This window comes from Podarcis bocagei (genome assembly GCF_964188305.1).
Source record: "Podarcis bocagei genome assembly, chromosome: 2".
In the NCBI taxonomy this organism is placed as follows: Eukaryota; Metazoa; Chordata; class Lepidosauria; order Squamata; family Lacertidae; genus Podarcis; species Podarcis bocagei.
This window is the reverse complement of record NC_138126.1, coordinates 113,292,905-113,303,986: the sequence shown is the minus strand read 5'-3', so window position 1 is coordinate 113,303,986 and position 11,082 is coordinate 113,292,905. Positions and strand designations below refer to the sequence as shown.

The 11,082-nt window shown below is 45.5% G+C and overlaps 1 long non-coding RNA gene across 1 annotated transcript in view; it reads left to right on the top strand.

The window, feature by feature from the left end:
- Positions 1-3,619: 3,619 nt before the first annotated feature.
- The window catches only part of LOC308580229, a 49,131-nt gene continuing 41,668 nt past the window's right edge, over positions 3,620-11,082 (top strand). The window contains exon 1 of the long non-coding RNA XR_014004720.1: positions 3,620-5,714. This is a non-coding gene — a long non-coding RNA (uncharacterized lncRNA). The remainder of the gene's footprint in view (positions 5,715-11,082) is intronic.

Sequence of the window (11,082 nt, the reverse complement as noted above, 5' to 3'; positions counted from 1 at the left end):
ATAGTCCTACAGATACAACCGGCCCTTTGAGGGTGACCAAACTGCTGATGCGGCCCTCGATGAATTTGAGTTTGACACCCCTGGTTTAAAAGATCTTCTCTTTTTCATTCTCATGCCAATGCCTATCAAGTCTTAACCTTGGCTGGGCTAAGGGCAATAAGATGAAAGTATTTGCACAATGTGGGCATTATCCAGCCTACAAGGTGCAAACATTTCTCTGCTGAAAATAGGGGTGTCCTATTCTATTATTATTATTATTATTATTATTATTATTATTATTATTATTATTCCCTGCCCATCTGACTGGGTTGCCCCAGCCACTCTGCGTAGCTTCCAACATATATAAAAACATAATAAAACATTGAACAATTTCCCTATACAGCAGGCATAGGCAAACTCCAGATGTTTTGAGACCACAATTCCCATCATCCCTGACCACTGGTCCTGTTACTTAGGGATGATGGGAGTTGTAGTCCCAAAACATCTGGAGAGCTGAGTTTGCCTATGCCTGCTCTACAGAGCTGCCTTCAGATGTCTTCTAAAGGTTGTATAGTTACTTTTCTCCTTGGCTTGGGGGTTGTACAACTCCATGCCCTCCAACATTTATCTGATGGAAATAGGGACGTCCTAAGAAAAAGTGGGACATTCTGGGATCAAATCAGAACCGGGACAGCATCATTAAATCCAGGACTGTCCCTGGAAAATAGGGACACTTGGAGGGTCTGTCCCATTCATTTCCACGGAGGAGTAAATTACATGTCTTGATCTCTCCCACTGGGAATAAATGGCAGTTTAAACTACATTGGCTGCAGAGTAGGCTCTCCAGATTCCACTGAACTCTGACCTGGGCTTGGAGCTTCCAATCTCTCAAAACAAACTTTTATTGTAAGCACAACCCAATAATGTGGATTGAGCAAGACGCATTTCCTCGCCACTGTTTTCCTCCAGCAGATACCACTTAAGTCTGCCCTGCTGACACCGACACCACAGCCCTGTATTAAAATAGATGTTAGCTAACTCAGATCTAAAGACTCCGGGCAGTTAAATATGTTTGAAAGAAATCACCCTGTACAACTATGAAATATGAATTGATCAAAGGAGTTTGAAGAATTGTTGCATCACCTTAGGCACAAAGATTTTCAATTAAATGCCAGCTCACATGCTAAGATGGCAGCACAGTAGTCAAGTTTAGAAAAGAAAAGAAAAACAAATTAAGTTCATACAAATGTGAAGAAGTAGCTTCTAAACACTCCAAAAACTAACACCAATGGGACTTCAGCAGACATATATTAAGTACAAAGTCACCTTTTTATGCTCACTAAAAGATATATAATCCGGAAAATACTTTTGAGCACGTAGCCCATAATGTTTTATTTAAAGGAAGGGTTTACACATAGTAAAGAAGTAGCTATGAAAACTTTCAAAGAGGCAGCCATGTTTCTCTGACCGTTGTACCCAAAACAGCAATAGGTCATGTGCCACCTTAAATAACTATCAAATTTATTGTGGCACAAAGTGTCAGGGATTATTGGCCACTGGGGAAGAAATGGAGGCAGTGAGAGATTTTACTTTCTTGGGTTCCATGATCACTGCAGATGGTGACAGCAGCCATGAAATTAAAAGACGCCTGCTTCTTGGGAGAAAAGCAATGACAAACCTAGACAGCATCTTAAAAAGCAGAGACATCACCTTGCCAACAAAGGTCCGTATAGTTAAAGCTATGGTTTTCCCAGTAGTGATGTATGAAAGTGAGAGCTGGACCATAAAGAAGGCTGATCGCCAAAGAATTGATTCTTTTGAATTATGGTGCTGGAGGAGACTCTTGAGAGTCCCGTGGACTACAAGAAGATCAAACCTATCCATTCTGAAGGAAATCAGCCCTGAGTGCTCACTGGAAGGACAGATCCTGAAGCTGAGACTCCAATACATTGGTCACCTCATGAGAAGAGAAGACTCCCTGGAAAAGACCCTGATGTTGGGGAAAATGGAGGGCACAAGGAGAAGGGCATGACAGAGGACAAGATGGCTGGATAGTGTTCTCAAAGCTACCAGCATGAGTTTGACTAAACTGCGGGAGGCAGTGGAAGACAGAAGTGCCTGGCGTGCTCTGGTCCATGGGGTCACGAAGAGTCGGACACGACTAAACGACTAAACAACAACAACATATCAGATGCATGGAGTGTTGTCCCTTCAATCAGCAGATCTCTCTCTCTCTCTCTCTCTCTCTCTCACACACACACACACACACACAATGTGGAAGAGCAAACCATTGTCTCAATTCAGGTCCAACTGAATAGACTCAAACCATGTTAATTTGTACTTGCTGGACAGCTCAGTTGGTTAGAGCATGGTGCTGATAATACCAAGGCCGCAAGTTTGATCCAGTTGAATATTCTTACATTGCAGGGGGTTGGACTAGATGATCATCAGGGTCCCTTCCAACTCTATGATTCTATCATTCTAATATTCTTATGTAAATTGGTGGCTCATCTATGTATAGCTGCTGAAATCTATCTTGAAACACTTTGAGTTGGAGAGGAGGGGCCGTGAAAAATAAAAGTGGATAGATGTGTCCACTGGTCATTTTAAACCCTATTTCCATTTCAAGGCTAGGCAATCACATCTGCTTGTATTAGCATTTTAATAGATGAAAGCATTCCCAGACTGGTTCCATTGAGCACTGACTTCAAATCAGTTTCTAGCTTCTAATCGGATTGGAGCTGTCCCCAGTTTAAGGTGGCCAACAGTGAAAATGGAAGGAATCAATGGAAAACAACTGCAAGAATTAAAGCAACTGCCACCAAGGTAAAAAAGTGTGTGTGTGTGTGTGTGTGTGTGTAAAGGACCCCTGGATGGTTTAGTCCAGTCAAAGGCGACTATGGGGTTGCGGCGCTCATCTCACTTTTCAGGCCGAGGGAGCCTGTGTTTGTCCACAGACAACTTTCCCAGTCATGTGGCCAGCATGACTAAACTGCTTCTGGCACAACAGAACACCGTGACAAGTGCCAGAGCACACGAAAATGCCATTTACCTTCCCGCCGCAGTGGTACCTATTTATCTACTTGCACTGGTGTGCTTTTGAACTGCTAGGTTGGCAGGAGCTGGGACCGAGCAATGGGAGCTCACCCCGTCACAGGGATTCGAACCGCCGACCTGCAGATCAGCAAGCCCAAGTGGCTCAGTGGTTTAGACCACAGCGTCACTGATTCCCACAAACTGGAACACACCTCTTGACCCTGGTCGTTGACACCTGAGATGTGCATTTTCAGGAGCCACCCTATTCTACGATTGCAATCTGCTTTATTAATTTTTTTAATATTGAATTTTGAATTGTAACACTCTGTGGGACCTTGCTGCTGAAAGGCAAGTAATAAATGCAAGAAATGGGGAGCCACTACAGAGAAGGCCCATTCCCGTGTTGCCACCCTCCGGACCACATGCCGAGGAGACACACAGAAGGGCTTCAGATGATGAAGGCAGAGACTGGGGTGGTTTATATGGAGAGAGGGGGTCATTGAAAATAAATGAATTCTGGGTTGGCTTGATTGACGATCAAAATCCCAGATGAATAAGACTCTGCCACGTGAGTCCGCCTTCTTTTTGAAGATACGATGATATCTTTATTGTCATTCTCCCATACAGAACAATGACATTGAAAAATCTACATAAGACATTCAAACCCCCCTAAAAACTCTGAAACCCCATTTTAAAATACAATATACTCCTATAGAGACTCCTTATGCAGTGGTACCTCGGGTCAAGTACTTAATTCGTTCCAGAGGTCTGTTCTTAACCGGAAACTGTTCTTAACCTGAAGCACCACTTTAGCTAACGGGGCCTCCTGCTGCTGCCGCGCCGCCAGAGCCCGATTTCTGTTCTCATCCTGAAGCAAAGTTCTTAACCCAAGGTAATATTTCTGGGTTAGCGGAATCTGTAACCTGAAGCGTATGTAACCCAGGGTACCACTGTACTGCGTTTAAAACCAGAATTGCATTTGGGTAGAAACTGTTTCTCAGGCGGCTAGTCCTAGTCTTTATAACCCTGTACCTTCTTCCAGAAGGCATAAGCTGAAAGAGATCATTTCTGGGGTGCGCACTATCCTGCACTATCTCTGCAGCTTTCTTATGGCACCTGGAAGCATAGATTTGATCCAAGGTGGGATGAGTGCACCCAATTATTCTCTCCGCAGTCTTTACAACCCTGGACAGCATTGTTTTTTCCCTGACCGTGCAGCGCCCAAACCACACACAGAGACCTTAAGTTAATACACTCTCCACAGTACAATGGTAAAATGCCATCAACAGGTCCTTTGAGAGATTGTTTTTCCGGAGGATTCTCAGAAAATCTAACCTCTGCTGCGCTCTCTTCATCAGGTCTTTGCTGTTTTCTCCCCAGGTTAGAATGCAGTAATATATGCAGGCTCTGGGCAGGCATTCACACAACCTTTGTGCACGCCATAAACAAAAGGGGGGAGGAAGTGTCATATTGCACTCCGGTTCCCGTGGTTGTCTGTGCTTTAAAAACATGGTGCATGAATCAGTCAATCGCACGATATAGATCGACTTTGCTGCTGCTCAGAGGGCGGGGCACGCGATTCCGAGGAGAACCCTAGATCTCCGCAGCTATAACCACTAGGAGGCAACCTCTTCCCTTTCTTGCGACCGAAGCGCGGGTGGGGAGGGTGTGTGGAGAGAGAATCACCCTGCTCTTGAATGCTCAGATGGCAGCATTCAAAGGGGGGGCGGGCGAGAGGCGAGAGCGAGCGAACGAGCGGGGAATACTGGAAACACGAAGGTGGTGTCAAGATTCCGCCCGAGGGAGCGCGGCATTCCGACGCGACGGTCCTGCCGGATTCCTGGCGAGGACCCAGCCGTGCGTCTCGCGGAGCGCAGGGCGTGAGCGCAAAGAGGCGCTCCCTTCTTTTGGATGGCGGGCGGGCGGACGGGCGACTCCCCTTTGCAAATGTGCCCGGCGGAATTGCACCATCGGAGCGGGCTCCCTGCAGGGGGTGGGGACCCGAGGGCGCTTCCTTAAACAGGCACCAGAAGGAGCGGGCGGAGGCAGGCCAGGCACGCCGCGATCCTCCTTCCTCCTGGGCGGCTGCCGTCGCTGCTGCTGCTGCTGCTGGATTTGCTGCTGTCGCTGCTGCTGTCGCCCAGCCCTGCCCAGCCCAGCTGCAGCTCGGGCTTCTCTGCATGTGTCATCGAACACGTGGGGCTCTTTTTGCGCCGCGGAAACTTTCGAGGGATACTTGCTTCCAACTTGGACTCGCGCACGGCGACATCGGAATGGGGAGGCGCGGGAGAGAGAGAGAGAGAGAGAGAGAGAGAGAGAGAGAGAGAGAGAGAGAGGGCTCTTACATCTACTGCACCGATTCAGACGCCTCTTTCCTGGACGTGATCGCCTCGCTGCCTTCCCTTTCTGCTGGCGCTTGGAATTGCGCTCCTGCGTCGTGAAACCACGTCTGGACGCGCCAACCCGCTTCTTCCTCCCTTGCCCTCTTCTTCACGTGTGGGAAATGTGGCATGCGTGTCTTTGGAAGGAATGGGCTCTGGGTGTTGGAGTTTTGCTGCCGTTGTGTGTTTTTTTTAGCCCAAGTGGCGAACCTCGCCCTCCCTGCACCTCCCTCCCTTAGTTCCTTCCTGGGTCCGCTTCATAGTTTCGAGAAGGCCAGGAGATCCACTTGGTTTGCTTCCACCACTCCCGGACCTAAGGTAAGCGGCGAGGGCTGGGGTGGAGGGACAAGAGAGCAACTCCGCCAGCGTGTTTTGCGTGCGCGTGTCAACTTTTCAGCTGCGTGCGCTTCGAGACTAGGCGGTCGCTGTCACCGCCCCGTCGGTCCGTTTCTTCGCAGCAGACGGCGATTAGGGAGACCGGGTCCCTTGCGAAGGGTTGGGCGATCAAGCGTGCGCACGTTCCGACGACCGGGGCGTGAGGAGCCGCGATCGAGGACCGGTGTCTCGTCGGAATGCTCAGGGCGTGCTCGGCGAACCCGCCGCGGACGCGGGTCCTCCTTTCAGAATTAAAAGGACACCAACACACGTCCCTCTCGGACTCTGTCGCAAGAGTGCTCTGCTTTGGAGAGCTGCCCGTGCCAATTCAATTTCGCCCCGAACGCGTTTCCTAAACAGGGAGCTAGCTAGTTAAAAATTAACACGCGTTTGAAACAAACCGAAACGAAAACAGAGTTGACCCCCATAACATCAGTGAGTGGTGCGCGGCTGGAGTTTGACTCAAGTTCTCCAGAAATATCTGGAGTTGGGTCTATTTGTTTTTCTGGCTTGACTATCTTTCAATCATTTAAAAAAAAAAAAGAACAAAAATGTCCCAAGTCCTCCTGAAGGTGCGTCACGTGTGAACGATCGACGGCGGGTGAAATGGGGAGTTTGGGGCTGGGTCTTTGCGGGCGAGATGAGAAGTTTCTGCCTTCAACTGGCCTACAAAGTCCCATTCCTCGGCTCCCAAGTCTGCGCCCTTTTGTGCTGCCAACCTGAGGTCCTCTACCCTCAGCGGCTGTTTTAAACGTGGGGAGGTTCCCAATATTACAGGCCGGGGTGAGAGGTGTGCGGGGGGGGGGGGGAATCTAATGCCTCTTTGCAAACGCAGATCCCCAAACAAGATCTCCCCTTGCTTCCCCTCCAAAGCTGGAAATGGCTTGGCGGGTGTTTCTTCTCCAACCACGCTAACACAGTTTGGGGCAGGGCATATTGATCAAGGACACGATCCAGTCACCCAGTGGCGTAGCGTGGGGGGTGCAGGGGGGCCGGCCGCAACATCTGGGGGGGGCGCTCGCACTCGCAGCTCTCTGCCCCTAGGGCAGAGGGGGCGCAAATTACTTGCCTTGCCCCGGGTGCTGATAACCCACGCTACGCCACTGCAGTCACCGTGGAGCACTTTTAAGAGCACTTTGGTTTGAGTGAGAAAACTAAGCTGTCTGATGCTCAGTGGGTTTCCACTGCGCTTCGTTTTGACTCTAGTTTTAGCAAATGGCCGCAGTTGTAGTGACCGGTTCCAAACCGACACTGAAATCAGAGAAAGTATAAGAACAGATGCCAACATTTCAGAGGTTACACTTAAAACGTTTTAAAAAATATATTAAATTAAACTTGGTCAGAGACCAGGCTTGCTTCTTGCCCTGTAATTTGCTGTTTAAAATATTAAGTACAGTACCAACAGAGTGTCGCTGTCAATTGAAAGTTCAATGTTGTTTTCCGCTGAAACTGATTTCGCAGGCCCACGAGGAAAGATATTTATGTCTCCTCAATCTGCAAGTCATGCTAATCAAATCTGGTTTAAGGCCTTCATCTCTTTACCTATGCTTTTTTATTCTCTCTTTTAAAGAAACTCTTCTCCATATATATATATATGAAAATAGAGATTAATTACTGCACATGTTGCCTCCATATAGTTCTTTTGGCTAAAAGCACAAATCAGCTGATGATCTGCACTTTTACGCCCAGAAAAATTAGGCCATCGTAACTTTATATACTGCCTGCGACAATGAATATCTTTTTGCTTACATACATATAACGTAAGTATTTTTAAAACGAAAAACCTAAAAAAGTTAAATTGCTTATTTTAAAGATTGTCTTCTTTTTTTAAGGTTGTCTTTTATCATTTCTATTAAGAACATAAAGACAACTTTTTAAAAATATGTGGCCTGTATTCATAATGATGGTGGCTGTTTCATTTAGGTATGTTTGTGTATCTGGTGCAATTTGGAAAATCTTTTTGCTGAAATGAAGTTACGGGCAACACTTCATTGCTAGGGAGGAAAGGGAAAAGCTGAGTCCATGTGTGTTACGCAGAAGTAAGCCTCTCTGAGTTCAGTAGGGAATAAGTAATTGTGCGTACGACAGTAGCATTTAAAAGTCTCTCCGAATTTTAACCCTGAAGCAAAAACTCTAAATCATCACAATTAATTATTCTTACCATAACTAATGTGGTCATTATGGTATACTTCTCCAAAGTCCCATGACATGTAACTTACGTTATAGCTTGCTCCTTTCTACATAAACAGGTAGATAGATTGATAAATAAATAAATTTCCTCAGCCTGGGAGTATTCCCTCACCCCACCCGCCTCTTCAGTTAAATATTTCAATTTCCTGCAGATTTATTCTAAAACAATCTTGATGATTTTTCATTTTCTCCTATATCTTTATGAGCAATGGGAAAAAATCCTGGCCCAATTCCCCCAGATCTGAACTCGCATGTTCAGATTACGCAACCGATGAAATTTGTAGCCAGCCTTTGCTAATTAGATTTAATCTGGTGCGTTATGAATTCATCCACACCCCAATTCATGAATAAAACAAAATTAATGTTTCCCCAGCTTTTTCAAAACTAGTCCTCCTGTTTGGCCTTTGCTTACCGTGTGTGCGCAGCTGTTAATCTATTGTAGTCCCACATATCTTTGGGTAAATATATATTTTTTCAAGTCCTACGCAGTTCAAGAGAGCCATTTATTGTTGTTATTATTATTATTTGCTAGGAAACGGTTTATAAATGTAAATAATAAATAATATGAACAAGTTAGTTTGCAAAGGCTTTTAAAAACCCATTGGGAGCTTGGGATATGATATTAAGAGTGTCCCATCTTCTGCTCCCCACCATAAGGCTGAGTTCGAGCCAAAGAGCCATAAACCTACAGAACGTCCTCTTTAATTAAGAGACCACCAATGTGACCTTAAGTGGACACGTTTGGAAGACTAGGCCATTGAAATCACAGCAATTTATTTCCAAGTGACACTTCGCCTTTAGGATCAAGGTGCCAGTTTTTGATCCACAGGCTGGAATTTAACGTTCTTGTAACGAAATCATGCCAAACGATTCAAAAGCTCTAGGTTCAGGTAGGCAGTCATTGTTGGTCTGACACAGTCGAAATATATAAAAAAATTGTTCAGTAGCACCTTAGAGACCAACTAAGTTTGTTCTTGGTACAGTGGTGCCTCAGGTTACATACGCTTCAGGTTACGTACGCTTCAGGTTACACACTCCGCTAACCCAGAAATAGTGCTTCAGGTTAAGAACTTTGCTTCAGGATGAGAACAGAAATCGGACTCCGGCGGCGCAGCAGCAGCAGGAGGCCCCATCAGCTAAAGTGGTGCTTCAGGTTAAGAACAGTTTCAGGTTAAGAACGGACCTCCGGAACGAATTAAGTACTTAACCTGAGGTACCACTGTATAAGCTTTCTTGTGCAGACACACTTCTTCAGATAACAGATTCAAAAGCTGACTTGGATACAATTTCTACGCTGTTTCTTTGGGCTTCCAAAGAGCTCCATTTTTTTTGCAACTGTTTGTTTCAAGTAACTTCTTCTAAGATACAAACCTTTTACAGTATAACTTGCCATTACAGTGGCACCTCTGGTTACATACGCTTCAGGTTACAGACTCCGCTAACCCAGAAATAGTACCTCGGGTTAAGAACTTTGCTTCAGGATGAGAACAGAAATTGTGCTACGGCAGCAGCAGGAGGCCCCACTAGCTAAAGTGGTGCTTCAGGTTAAGAACAGTTTCAGGTTAAGAATGGACCTCTGGAACGAATTAAGTACTTAACCCAAGGTACCACTGTATATCATTACCTTTTTCAGATAAAGAATGCCAAATTGCTTGTAAAAAATTGCCGTATACCTGGGAGCTGGATGTGGCAGATACATGCTTGGAAGAAAAACCCCACTTTAGTCAATGGGACTTGATTCTGAGTAAACTGCCACAGAACGGCAGGCGTGAAGCCCAATTCTATGCATTTTTATTCGGAAACTCCCACCGAGTTCTGTAGGGCAAGATGCTGTCAGCTGCATTTAGGCTGCAATTCTAACCCTCTTGCCTTGAAGTAAACGCCCTAAAAATTCAACAGGACTCGAGTAGACATGGTTAAGATTGTGCTATTCCTTTGGAATGAGCCCCACTGAATTTATTCAGAAGTTAATAGGCTGGAATGGCATTGAAAACATTGCTAGCTAATATATGTTTTCATCCAGACCCAGCGATATAGGTTTGTTCTTGTTCAGTTGCCTGTCTTGGACATCACTGGACTGAAAGGCAGCGGGGAAATTTACTTAAATAAATAAATATATATATATATAAGTTGGATTTTTTAAAAAATCCAACTTATATACCAAAGCTAAAGCCACTCTGTTCCAGAGTGCTCTGGAAATCTGTATCTTATGATGTCCCATACTTAAATTATTTCACGCAAGTCATCTTACGCAGTGGCGTAGCGTGGGTTGTCAGCACCCGGGGCAAGGCAAGTAATTTGCGCCCCCTAACCCGTGGATTTTAGCAGGGGGCAGAGAGCTGCGAGTGCGAGTGCGCCCCCCCCAGATGTTGCGCCCGGTGCGGCCTCCCCCGCTGCACCCCCCACGCTACGCCACTGATCTTACAGACTGCAACCCAAACTTATTTTCAAAACCATTATCGGCATACTTTAGCGACATGATAAATCTGGTTGAAATAACGTGTGTTCGCTCAGAGGGTCAATGCGCAGAGTTGCATACCGCAAACTTATTGCAAAAGGGTCGCCTAATATGGCCTATGCAAGGATACATTCCAATGTGTATGAAATGTCGACTATTTCCATTCACAGGCCCCCAGCCTCTCCCCGTTGTATGGACTAGGAATACTGGAAAACGACAGGGACTTTTGCTGCTGTCCGAAATAGCCAGACAGCCTCGTAGCAAAATCGTAATAATAATTTCAACTTTTAAAAATCTGTTTCTCTTGCTTTCTTTCCCCTGATTTAAGTTTTGTTGCTTAACGCATAAGTGTTGCAGATGTGCAGAAAGGCGGGGGGGGTGTCAGAGAGAAAACAATACGAACTTTGGACACTCTTGCCGAAACACTTTCAGAAGTGTGGTTTATAAATTCTCTTTAAATCTATAAGATTTAACATTTATTACATTAGGAATTCTGTTTGGTTCATGCTGTGGTCACAGAAAGGGGAAATGTGCCATGGATTGGGCTATTGATCATTATTATTATTATTATTATTATTATTATTATTATTATTATTATTACTATTATTATTACTCAACAAAATAAGGACGTGATGCAGCACACAGTTACCTGTGTTTAAGTTT